Raw genomic sequence first — 14,193 nt, 5'->3', positions numbered from 1 at the left:
GCTCATAACAGTGCTTCAACTTCCCAATGACTTCTTCAAGTGACTGAGGCTCATCATACTCAATCTGATCTTTAAATGCTAATGGTAATCCACTGACAAATCTCTGAAATTTCGCTTTCTCATCCTTAAGATATAGTACATACCTCAACAACTCTAGGAACTTAGTCGTGTACTCCTCATCCATCATCGATCCCATCTTTAGCTCGTAGAATTCCTTGGCTTTATTGACATAATACCTCTCTAACAAATATTTCTTCCTAAAAAGTCTCTGGAATTCATGCCAATTCAACTCTTTTGTCTTGATGTTTTTAACCCACTTCACATCTTCTCAGCAGATGTTTTCTTTCCCTTTGAGGCTTAACATAGCTATTATGGCCTTTATATTCTTTGTTTAATCATGTAGCTCAAATAAATTCTTCATCCAAAGTAACCATGCCTCTGCATCTTCCGGTTTCTTCAAATCTCTATCAAAGGTAGGTGGCTTAGATTTATTGAACTCCTCTGACAAATATCCCCTGTCATTCCTCATGTAAGAATGATAATGAGGATGACCATGATACCTGTCGAAACTAGAACTATAATAGAACTTGTGTCCATCACCTCTCCTATCAAGTGTGTCCAAGAACCTGCCATCTATGATCATGTCATCTCTATTTGACCTGTGTCCACCATGAAACCTATTGCCATATGCCCCATTAGTCCTATCCTCCTTCCCGTGGTTGATCCTAAACGGTCCTTGTCTCTACAAATTTGACAAACTCTGAAGGATAACTGCATTAACCTTTCATTGTTTCTCCTATGCCTGGACGATTTTGTCATTATCTAATTTGCAACTTCTCAATGTGTCTGCTATGTCAGGAGAGTGCCCATCACCATGCTACTCATCTAATCTATATGGAGAATCTCACCTAAACCAAAATATAAACATAATCAATGTACCTCAGTGTAGTTCAGGGGAGGATATCTTGTCTACAAGATCAACCAGATTAACACAATACATGTATAAACATAATCATAGCAATATATAAACATCATCTCAATCATCATCCAATTACCATGCATGACTATATCATAACCATGGCAATGCATGCATACGGACATATACACATTGACATGTATAACAAATGCATAATTGACATGCACTCATGATGACCACATCCCAACAACAACACATTAAACTTCTACATGACAACACAACTGCAATAATGGCCATCACCATGCATACACATCAAGCACAAATACAACCTACATGCATGCATGAAAACCATATTCTGCCCATCCAATCTAAGCGGTGAACCATGCTATGATACCACATTGTAACACCCTCCTCCCACATTTACCCAAGCTAATCGGTCCGTTGGGGTAAACATGTGATGAAGATTTACTATGATATGATTCAACTCCCCAAGTAAATTTAAGGAAGTGGAATTGACAAACCAAAACCAAAATGACCTTCCTTAGAAGCTACAGGACCCCCAAGGGCTAACCAACCACTCTAGGTGTCAAACCCCTGAGTTAACATGCTTTCTGAATGAACTAGACCCCCAATCACACCCATGACAAGCCCTCCATGCATCTGAGACCCCCTAATCACTTCCACAGCAAGGCATCCATGTGATTGTGGCCTTTTTCAGGCAGTTCCGTGTTAGCAACCCCAGATTGTAAGCCACTTTTTTAGGGCTAGGACTAAGGCCTCTCCCCATAACTTCATGAAACTTCAAAAAATGATAAATAGCAATGAGACAAGGCCATTAACACAAAAACTTGAACAAGGGCTTGACCTGACCCCTAACAACCATGCCAGACATTCCATCAAACACATCATGAACATGTAATTTATAAGTCATAACAACATATCTGAATATAGGGACCTCATACTTATCTGAGATTCGTCAAGAAGGTTTGATGCCCTCTCACAATAGTTGCATTATCATCTATTAGGTCATATATTCATTAATATTCCATTTATTAATCAAAACATGATGAGAGACATAACTCAAGTCTATCATAAACCATGCTTATAACCAACATATAAGTAGCAAAATAACAATGATAGAACAACCATTAAAACCACATATTAAAAAGTACATTTACACATGAAATACAAGAGGAAAATAGCTCTTATTAACATATGAAAAATCCAACCAAGTCAGGGACCTCCACATACCACCCACCCATAAATTGGGTTGGACCAAATCTTTCTTAGCCAATCACCCCCATGCCATATTCCAAGTATGAAGGTGGGACTCACAAGAAAACTGACCAAGGCTTCCTTAGACTTTACTGTATATCCCACCAATATCGGTCAAGGATTCCTAGGCCTGAAACCCTCATCTATACAACCAAGCTTTATCGCAATCCCGCTAAGGGATTCCTAGGCCCAAAAGACTCATCTATACAACCAGGCTTTATTATAATCCCACCAAGGGATTCCTAGGCCCAAACAAGAAACATACACTATTGAGCTTTACTGCAATCCCACCACATACCAGTACAGGGATCACTATGTCTATACAAGCATGGATGCCTATAGATCTCTCCACCTAAATCATGAGGAGTTTGTCTGTCTCCACCCTCTAGGCTTTACCGTATATCCCGTCATTTACCAGTCAAGGATTCCTAGGCCCAACGAGGGTATACAAAATTAGGCTTTACCACAATCCCACCTTCACCGGTCCAGGGATTCCTAGGCCTTGTGTTTCTCCCCTAAGACCACCCCACTCAGTTTCGGAACCATTTGGCAATCCAACTCAATCGAATAAGAGAAACCCCATCATGTCATGGCTATCTATAAATGGTAAGAAAGTGATGAAAACCACTATCACACCTGGCAAAACCCATGCCAATGGCAACAAGAGAACCAAATACACACATGCATGTACCATGCATGCCAAAACTAGCAAGGAAATCATACATGCAACTCGATACCTGCAAGTAATCTCACTGTAGCCATTAGATTCCACTCTTCCTTGCTTGATCTTTTCTTTCTTGTCCTTCCTTTACCTTCCTTTCTCCAGTTCTAGAGTGCTCCAAGAATACTCTAAGTGTATGAGAGTATGAGAGAGTAGAGAGTATAGAGAGAGAGCTCCAAAATTGAACTGACAAATAGTTGTGAACTGATCCTCATAAGCCTTTTTGTCAGTGAGGCCTCTATTTTCTTCAATTTCCATTATTTTTCCTTCATTTTCCTCCTCACATGCAACCTGTGACTTTTCACCTTCCTTTTCTCCTAATTTCCATTATTTTTCATCAATAAAATGTCAATTAATGCCTCTTTGCCTTTCCAAAACATTTTTCATTGCCTTTTCCAATTTCCTTTAGCCATAATAAACCAAATGAGCACCCACACTAGGATGTTTTCCCAACATTCAGCTTGGAATAAGTGTCCCATGACCTTGGTTATTATTTTGCCTTTATTAACTTTATTACATGGATTTTTAACCTGGGGTTGTTACAGTAGGTCAGGCAGAGACCTATCAGAGCTAATTATCACCAAGATGACACGTGACATTGGAGCATAAATCATGTCAGGAAATGATTACCTTTCAAGTGGTCTCAAGTTGGAGTGAGGTAAAGATATTTCATGAAGGGAATATCATGGAGAGTTGCAGGTGTAGATAGATATAGACGTAGTACAATAGCACTTGGACATTATTTGGGATATCTCGGGGAGATGGAATTCTCAAATGGGATAGGTGGAAAAGTTGTTGGTTGATAATGTTGTGTTCATGAAAGAGCAAGATGGCAGTCTCAAGGAGCACCTATGAGTAGAGAATTCAAGTGTAGAAAATGTCTTAGATGTAACACCCTCCTCCCACATTTACCCAAGTTAACCATTCTGCTAGGGTAAACATGTGACAAGAGGCTACTACAATTTGATTCAACCTCTTAGTTACCTTAAGGAAGTGGAACTGACACAACACAACCAATCTGACCTTCTGCACACACCACAAAACCTACAGGAGCCAACCAATCCTTCCATATGATCAACCCTTGCAACAACTTGACATTTCACTGCCCTAGAGCCTCAGTCGCTCCAATGACATGGGCATGCATGCGACTGGGGTCCTCTAGTTGCTCTCACAGCATGGGCATGAAAGTGACTAGGGTATTTTTCAGCTAGTTCTGAGCCTGCGACCCTAGATTTTGTGCCACTTTTTCAGGGCCAGGACTCATGCCACTGCCCGTAACTCCATGAAACTTTCAGGAATGAAAAGTAACATCAAAACAATGATACAAATACACTTACTTGAATAGATACTTGATTGGACCCCTACTATCCATGACATGCTTTTGATCAAACATGTCACAAATAAGCATTCTGCCAGTCATCACAATAGATTTGAGCATATGGGTCTCATACTTATTTGAGAGTTGATAAGAAGCATTAATGCCTTGTCATATTAGCTGCATTATCATCTATTAGGTCATACATTCATTTACAAATCAAAGCATGATGAGAGCCATATATCATCGTCGTCATAAAACATGCTCATAACTAGCATATAACCAACATAAATATCAAGGATACATCAGCCATAAATGTCTCATATGAACCAGTACATTTGCTCATAAAATACCAAGGAAAAATAGTTCTCATTAATGAATGAAAAATCCAACTGGGTATGAGACTACCACGTTCCACCCGACTATAAATTGCCTAAGCCAAGTCTCCCTTCATCCAATCACCCCTATGCCATGTTCCAAGCATGAATGTGGGACTTATCACCAAAATCAACCAGGGCTTCTTGAGGCTACACCACCTCAGCCTCAACAATAGAATTAGGTTTTACCGCAATCCCCACCGGATCACTAGGCCATAAACAATAAACATACAATACCAGGCTTTACCGCAATCCTCACCAGATCACTAGGCCAAAAACAAGTATGGATGCCACCGAATCTGTCCACCTACACAATGAGGAATTTGTTTGTCCCAACCTCTCGGCTTTACCATGTATCCCGCCATTACCAGTCAAGGGATTCCTATGCCTACGAGGTCTCCACCCTCTGGGATTTACCGTGTATCCCATCCTAAGATTCCTATGCCTAATCAAGGGTACTCACCACTGAGCTTTACCGTGTATCCCGCCATTTCCTGTCAAGGGATTCCTAGGCTCAATCGAGGTGTTCACATTCAGGCTTTACTATGTATCCCATCCCAGGATTCCTAGGCCTTGTGAATAATCCTGGGACCACCCCACTCAACTTTGAGTCCATCCAACAATCCAAATCAACCACATACAAAAGAATCCACCACACCATGGCTATTTGGAAATGACAAGGCTAGGCTGAAAAACACTGTCACACCTGGAAAAACCCATACCCATGACAACAAGAGAACCAAGAACACACATGCATAACCATGCATGCTAAATCTAGCAAGGAAATCACACATGCAAATTGATACATGCAAATAATCTCGTTGTAGCTGCTAAATCCTGCTCTTGCTTGCTCAATCTTTTCTTCCTCTTGCCTTCTTTGCCTTTCTTGATCCAATGTTGAAGTGCTCCAAGAAAAATATAAGTGTCCAAGAGTAAGAGAGAGAGAGAGAGAGAGAGAGAGTAGAGAGAGAAATCCAAAATTGAACTGACCAAAAGCCAAGAACTAATCCTCAGAAGCCTTTTATTAACGTGGCCTCTATTTTCTTCATTTTCCTCCTCACATGCAACTTGTAACCTTTCACCTTCCTTTTCTCCTAATTTCCATTATTTTCATAAATAAAATTCCAATTAATGCCACTTTGCCTTTCCAAAGCCTTTGCCATTGCCTTTTCCAATTTCCTTGGCCATAATAAACCAAATGAACACTCACACTAGGATGTCTTGCCCAACATTCAGCTTGGAATAAGTGTCCCATGACCATGGTTATTTTTTTCCTTTATTAACTTTTATTACATGGAATTTTCACGAGGTTTGTTACATTAGAGAACGTTTTGTGGAATTGTATCCAGAAAAGAAGGCACACCAAGACTAATTAGAGGAGATATAAAATGATAGGGTTGTGAAATGTCTAGGAAGATATGAGAGGACTATGCAGCCGAGTGAGACAACCTACCTTCCAGTAGCAAGGAGAGAACTTAAAGTAGCTAGAAGACTCTCAACATTTGCGTAAGATGAAAAAAACCTTAATAGAAGAAGGAGTGGATCCTCACTTGATTTAACTAATAGTAACGGGGAAGAAATTAGCATCTTTAATTGATACAATGGCAAATCACAGCTTTATTAGTGAAAAGAAAACTAAGTCCCTTTGTTACGAGAAGGAAGCTAAAGGAAGTGCATACAAGGTGGTGAACTTTGGAATCAAGTCAACCACATGGGTACTTCGATCAACACTGATTCCAATAGTACATTGATTAGGCGAATTAGATATGAGGGTAGTCTTAATGATTATGCAATGATATTGGGACACAACTTATTTGAAGCAACCAAAGCAATATTGTTGTTGACAACAGGATAATTAGTGTTCATAGGAGATAGAAAAACCATACATGTTCCCTTGAGGAAGAAAAATAGTTTTAGTTATTGATCTAAGATGTCGAAAATTGAGTTATATGAGGAGGATCCTCACTTGAAGGGTTCAAGAGTAGTGGAATTTCATGTTCCCGTGATGTTGCAGAAAGTGGAAAATCACTATATGATGAATACCGATGCCTTGATTAGCAAGATAGGTCGTATGAGAGGTTGGCAAGGAAGTGGGAGTCCTTCTAAGAGATGAGGATATGATCAACCGGGAGTGACACTCAATCACCTTCATCAACGAAAGATGTTGGTTAGTAGTGAAAGGCACGACTTCAAGAACAACCTAGAGATGAAGGAGAGTGATAGATATCCTATTTCCATCGTTGACTTTTGCAGGTATACTATGCGTATCTATGACTTTTAGATAACACCAAATAAACTTGGAGAATTGGGTTGTTTAACAAGCGAATTACATGTAGTCGTGAGATACTCAGAGATGGAGCATCATTTGACACTATCGTTGCTTGAGCCTTGTAGGGAAATCTAGGTCCTTGACCAGTAAAGGGAGAGCATGTGATCCATAAAATTCCATGGATATTCCACTGAACAGTTGGTCACAACAAATCTAGTAAAATGTATTAGAAAATCTGAAATCTACACTACGAGGGTTTATTTCCGCTTAGATTTCATGATTTATTGATTATTGTTTATCACATATGCATGCAAATTATAATTATGTAGAAATAGCGAAAACGTAGAATAATCATTCACAAACCAAAATAACACAAGATATGACTTGAGAAAGCCTTTTGGGAGAAAGCCCAGCTATAAGGTGATGTTGCTTCACTCTCTCTTTCTCTGAATGGAAATGAATGCAAGTACAAAGAAGTGAGATATGTGGCCCATGGAATAATATAGTGCACAAACCCTCTTTGTTAACTCTCTCCTTATCCACTCTTGGCTACTTTGCTCATTTATGGAATAAAATGCACTCAAATAGAATGGAACCCCTTTTCCTCCTAGTGGCCTGATTATAACACAATATGATAGCCAACTAGTGGTTAAGTTTAACTCCTTCAACTCTTAACTCGAGTAACAATATTGAATCTTCTATAGTCCTCTTCCTTGTGATCATGTGGCTAGCCCCTTTTCCATGGATAATGAGGGTTGACGCAGCATCCTCTCGAATCATAGTGGTCAAAATAGAAAGGTCAAATTCTCGGTGTCATAATGTTTGCATACAGACTTCAATTGAGGTGATTCTTACATCATTGAAAATACATCTGTGTGTAGAATAGCTCTATATAATGTGACACTTAACTGGAAAATTTTTACACCCCCCTGCCCCCCCAAAAAAAATGTAGTTTGATGCCTCCCGCTACTATTGAAAGGTTTAATATCCCAATTTTTCAACCTCGGACCCACTAGTAAAAATGGCCATGTGAGATGATTCGTCCACTTTTTCCACTTTGAAAGAATCGAGATGGATGCAAATAATATAATGATCGAATCTAGATCACAACTCCCCATTTTGGGAGGCTTTTAATCCCTAAAAGCTTCTGCTAAATGATGTGAGGAGTTTTTTCCTCCACATTCTCTTGGGTGTACCATTTAGTTTTGCTCGGAAGTTGCCCTTTGAACCCAAATTGCCAAATTTCATGTTGCCCCTATCTTATTGTTTTGAACCTCTTCTACAAAATTGTATCCTTTATTAATAGTGTCAAACCCTCCACATAAGGTAAGACATGTCCCTCTTTCTGATCTAGCAAGGAAGGTTCACAGAGTTTCAGATTCTCTACATTCACCACTAAGTAAATGTTCACGTATGTGGATAAACTGAGTTTATAAGTGTTATCTCCCACCTTTTTCAATATCTTAAAGGGGCCATATCACAAAGCCTTGATTTTATTACCAAGAACTTATAACCTTTCGTTGTTCAACTGTAACCATACTATATCTCCCACCTTGAAAGACTTCTTTGTTCTATGTTGATCATGCATGACCTTATGTTTTTCCTATGACTCTTGTAGTGTCTCTTATACTGTAGATAGATCCTCCCATTCTTCTCAAGGATTTTTTCTTCCCCTAAGGCATCCCCCGTAAAATGCTCCCTCACTCGTCTTTGCTTCCCTTATGCAATATCCAAAGGTGATGGTAGAAAATATCGAAAACAAGTTTCAATCTAGACTTACTAGTAGAAGTGTGGATTTATCTATTATAAGAGTATTATGTGTGTACTATTTTTCATCCCAAGACTTCAAATGATTTTTATTGTATCCCCTCAAAATTTGCACCAAAGCCTTGTTAACTACTTATGTTTGCCCATCTGTCTACGAATATAATGTTGTATACCTGTTCAACTTCATGTCCATCTTCTCCTATAATGTAGTGCAAAATGCACTAAGAAATCTTGTGTCCTTGTCTGAAATGACAATCTTCAATATCTCAAAGTGCACACAAACCTGTCCAAAGAACAAGTTCGTTGTTTATTTCTTGCTTATGGTCCTTTTGCAGGGCATTAACAAACACATCTTGTTGAACCTGTCAACTACCACAAACAAATAATCATGTCCCTTCCTAGTTGTTGGTAAATTTCCCACAAAGTCCATGGAAATGATCTCCCAAGGATGATTGGGTACAATCCAAGGATGATATAGACCTAATTTTCTATTACTAGGTGTTAGTGTCAGCCTTTGAAGCCTTCCATCAGTGATCAAATATGCTCTTACAAAGTGGTCTCAGGGTGTCAAAGTCAAATTTTGTCATTTCAGTGAGTCTTCAAGTAAAATTTGGTTACTAGGTATTAGGTCTAGGGTTGTTTTCACTCCTTCCAAAGTCTTCCAAGTATTGGTCCATGTCACCATTCAGCTTAGTGTACCATCATTCAAAGAGTTGTCATCATCATTTCAGGTTCCAATGGGTCATTTTACACCTTGTTCGTGCTTCAGTTGTACTTGGGTAAGGCCCATTTCCCTCTCCTAGGGTTTTGAAGGTAATTTTTCTTGGATGGCCAAATGATCAACAAAACTTGTGTCCTGATGTTCATACACCTTCCCCTATCCCTAATATACCTTCTTAAACAATTCCCATCACTCATATCCCTCAAATTCATCATTTTCCCACAAACCCTAGTTTATTGCTACAATTTGACAATTTTCTAGGCTAGGCCTGTGTTTTGACCTTTTGGACCCCTTCCCCTCACTCAATCTTTGAAATTCCACTTTCCCCTACTTCCTAACATCCCTCCCTACTTCCCAAAATTTTCTCAATAATTTAGAAGCCCCTCATCCCCTTCATTTCCCTTCATTTCTACAAATCCCCTGTTCCACATATCGGGATAGGTTTTCTTCAAACTATGTTTCTGAGAAATAAAAGATGAATTTGACAAAAGTGAGAGAGGTTTTTTGTCCATCATTTACCCAAGAAGAAAAAAACTCTTTAAGTTTTTACACAGGTTTCATGGTTTGGGAGAAATGTCGAAAACATCATTGGCCTCAGGAGAATTGATGCACTTCTGGAGTGACCTTGGGAAAATCAAGATTTCACTTAGCTAGGATGTTCAAATGACTTGCTTGATGATTTAAATGATATCTAGACAGAGGTATCTTTCCAATGAGTTATCATGAGCTCAATTTGGAGTTGAGCAAGACCTTCAAAAGTTGACTGCAACAACACTCTGCATTTAGGCAGCCTCATTTTGCACATTTTGACCAGTCTTGGGAGATTTGACGTTTGACAGGGCAAATGAACTCCAAATTTAAAAATTCAAGATGTTCTGGAAAGTAGACTCGACAAGATTTCCAACGAGCTATCACACGTCCAATTTGGACACCAGGAATGCCTTCAAAAGTCATCTTCAAAAAGGTGTTGCGCATCAAAGGGTCGGCGCTGCGCATCACGCAGTTTCTCCAGTGTAAATTTACACTGGCGCTGCGCATCAGAGAGGCGCTGCGCATTGGGTTTAGGGTGCTACGCATTGGCCAGTAACGCCTCAAAACCCTCAAATTTCACCTCCAATCACTCTCATTGCTGCATTTCTCCTCAAAGCAAGTAAGTAAAACCTCTTTTGATCTCACATAGGGTTTTTAATGCTTTGATGGTGGTTTTAGCATCCTAAAAATTCAAACCCTAATTTGTCTCTAAAACTACCTCATACACTACAAATTATAGTTGTTTATTCCCTATTCCCTAATTTCATTTTCCCAAAACCTATCTCCTAAACCCCATCCTCCCTAACTCCTTTTCCTTTCTCCTATCTCCCAAACCCTACCCTTCACATATCAAACCCTATACTCATATACCCCAAACCCTACCATACTCCCAAACTCTATCATTATTTTCAGGCCAGGAGTAACTCCAGTTTGGTAGAAAACTGATTCGATTTATTACATTAGGTAGCTATTGTTATATACAAGAATGTGACTGCTCAGTTCATCTTCTGATGACTGTTCACATTCCAGGTTCACCCAATCGCAGAGGATTAGGTGTCAACATTCCCCCCCTTAATCTGAAGGGATGTTGGTGAGTCCAAGCATCATTCTGAATCTTTCAAGCTTTTCTCTTCCAAGCGCTTTGGTGAAGATGTCTGCAATTTGCTCATTTGTGGAACAATGACGGAGATGGATTGTTTTGGCCTCAACATGATGTCAGATCAGATGTTATTTAGTATTGATGTGCTTTGTACGATCATGGAACTTTGGATTCTTGGCCAACTTTATTGCAGAGGTGTTGTCAATCATGAGTGGAGTTGATTGTACTTGTTTTACCTGCAAATCTTCAAGAATTTTCCTGAGCCACACAATTTCTTTTGTTGCTTCAGCTGCTGCCACGTATTCTGCTTCTGTTGTGGAATCTATTGGAACTGATTGTTTGCGTGATCTCCAAGAGACAGCTCCTGATCCAAGACTCATAGTATATCCTGAAGTAGATACCCCAGTTTCTTTGTCTCCATCGAAGTCTGAATCAGAGTATCCAATCAAGCTGAAGTCGTCCACCTGTGTATACTTGATTCCAAGGTCTTGAGTTCCCTTCAAGTACCTTAGAACTCTTTTTGCAGCAGACCAATGTCCCTCACAAGGCTTTTGCATAAACCTGGAGAGGATTCCAACAGCAAATGAAATGTCTGGTCTGGTAGTAGTGAGATAGATGAGACTTCCTACAAGCTGTCTATACTTTGTTGCATCCTCAAATTCCTTTCCTTCAATAGATGTGAGCTTTAAGTTTTGTTCCATTGGAGTAGAAAGAGGATCGCACTCTGTCATGCCAAATCTGTTTAACAAATCTCCAATGTATTTCTTTTGAGAAAGAAATATGGATTTTGGATGTTGGGTTACTTCAATGCCAAGATAGTAATGAACATAGCCCAAATCAGTCATTTCAAAACTTTTCCCCAATTCCTTCTTTATGGATGCAATGTAGCTTTCATTGTTCCCTGTCATTAAAAGATCATCTACATATACCACAAGATATACAACTGTTTTGCCAACTTTCTTGACAAATAAAGTTGCATCATCAAGATCAAAATGATTGAAGTTGAGTTTCAGAAGATGCTCAGTTAGTTTTTCATACCAGGTTCGCGGTGCTTGTTTGAGGCCATACAAGGACTTCACAAGTTTGCATACTTTTTGTTCATGTCCTTTCATAACAAATCCTTCAGGCTGGGACATAAAAACATTCTCTTTTAGGTCTCCATTCAAGAAGGCAGTTTTTACATCCATTTGATGGACTTTCCAATCGTTCTGAGCTGCTAGTGCAAAGAGTGTCCGGATGGTGGCCCATTTTGCTGTGGGGGCAAAAGTTTCCTCATAATCGACCCCTTCCTTCTGTGCAAAACCTTTTGCCACAAGCCTAGCTTTGTGCTTGTCAAGTGAGCCGTCAGCTTTGTACTTGTTCTTGTAGACCCACTTGCAGCCAATTGGTTTTGTTCCAAATGGAGGATCAACCAGCTTCCAAGTGCCATTCTTTATGAGGGCATCATACTCCTTTTGCATCGCTTCTTTCCATTCATCATGAGAAGCTGCTTCTTTGAAGGAAGTTGGTTCAAAATCTGTAGACAAGTTCAATTCACAATCATAAGAAACATCCATATCAACAGGTGAATTAGAGTCATCTACATCACCTCCATTTTGTCAGTTTGAATTTCTGGTTCCTGTTTTTCCAATTTCATCAAGATGAACACTTTCAAGTGTCTTTGTCAGCCACTTTGGGGGACCTTTCTGAGATGGTCGGGGCTGCTCTGTTGATTGAGTTGGGACTGAATCAAGATTGAGTCTCCCAATTCTATCAATTACATCACTTAAAGCATCATCCGTTGTTGGAATTTCATGCAGGGGAGATTGTTCTTCAGAAGAAGATTCCACATGTTGATCTAGTATAGGAATCCCCCCTTCAAGATGTGGAATCTGATTATCAAATTCTTGAAATGATTTCGTTTTTGCGAATCTATCCAAGCGATCAAGTTGCCGCTCAACAACATTGTCAGATTTGGATGATTCAAGAAAAATGACATCTCTAGATACAACAAACTTTTTATTTGCTTCATCATAGAGGTGGTATGCTTTGGAGGTGTTTGAATACCCCAGGAAGATACACTTACGACTTCTAGCACCAAGTTTGTTTCTATGTACCTTTGGTATCAAAGCATAACAGGTGGAACCAAAGATCCTGAGATGTTTTACCGAAGGAACATGTCCATACCACAATTCATAAGGAGTCTTGTTTCTTATAGCATTAGATGGACATCTATTCTTTACATATGCAGCACATAGAACAGCATCAGCCCAAAACATTATCTTTACATTTTTGAAGAAAAGCATGGATCGTACCATATTCAAGATTGTTCTATTCATTCTTTCAGCTACACCATTCTGTTGGGGATTATAAGGCACAGTTGTTTGATGTTTGATCCCATGTTGGCGAAGATAGTTTTCAAATTCATTTGATGTATATTCTTTTCCATTATCAGTGTGAATAGACCCAATATGAGATTGTGCATCATTTTCAATCCATTTATGAAAATTCTTGAATGTTTGAAAAGCATCAGATTTGTTCTTCAATAAATAAACCCAACACATTCTGGTGTAATCATCAATAAATGTCATGATATATTTATTTCCATTTGCAGAAGGAACAGGCATTGTACCACATAAATCTGAATGAATGAGTTCAAGCTTCCTATGTGCTCTTGAATGTGAATCATGAAAAGACTGTTTGCTATGCTTTCCTAGAATGCAAGCATCACATTGCTTATGTTTCCTAGGAATTGTAGGCAAACCAGCAACACCATTTTTCTTCAATAAGCAGAGACTGTCATAGTTTAAATGTCCAAATCTAGCATGCCATAATAAACTTGATGGAAGTGTACCTTCTTCATGATGAGAAATATATGAGAAATGTTGTGCATGAGCAGAGGTTCCTTGCAGTTTGAGAAGCCTTTCTTCTTCTATTCCCCTCATGACAAGTGAGTGGTCAGATGCTTTTCTTACCTCAAGCTTGCCATCAAACATATGAATGGAGTGACCTTGCTGGCGGATGTGGACCAAGGACAGCAAGTTTCTCTTGAGTTGTGGGAGATATAGAACATGATCCAGAAGAAAGTCTGGAAGACCAGGCAGTTTAAGCCTGATTGTGCCAAGCCCTGATGGCTTGATTTTTGACTGATCTGCAAAGTATACTGCTCCATCAACATTGTCAATGAAATCTTCAAAAAAATCTTTTCTATGAGTCATGTGAC

This window comes from Pinus tabuliformis, chromosome J, assembly GCF_031772625.1.
Source record: "Pinus tabuliformis cultivar Carrire ecotype Pingquan chromosome J, CPIR1, whole genome shotgun sequence".
Taxonomy (NCBI): domain Eukaryota; kingdom Viridiplantae; phylum Streptophyta; class Pinopsida; order Pinales; family Pinaceae; genus Pinus; species Pinus tabuliformis.
The sequence above is the reverse complement of the archived record's forward strand: the minus strand, read 5'-3'. Positions refer to the sequence as shown.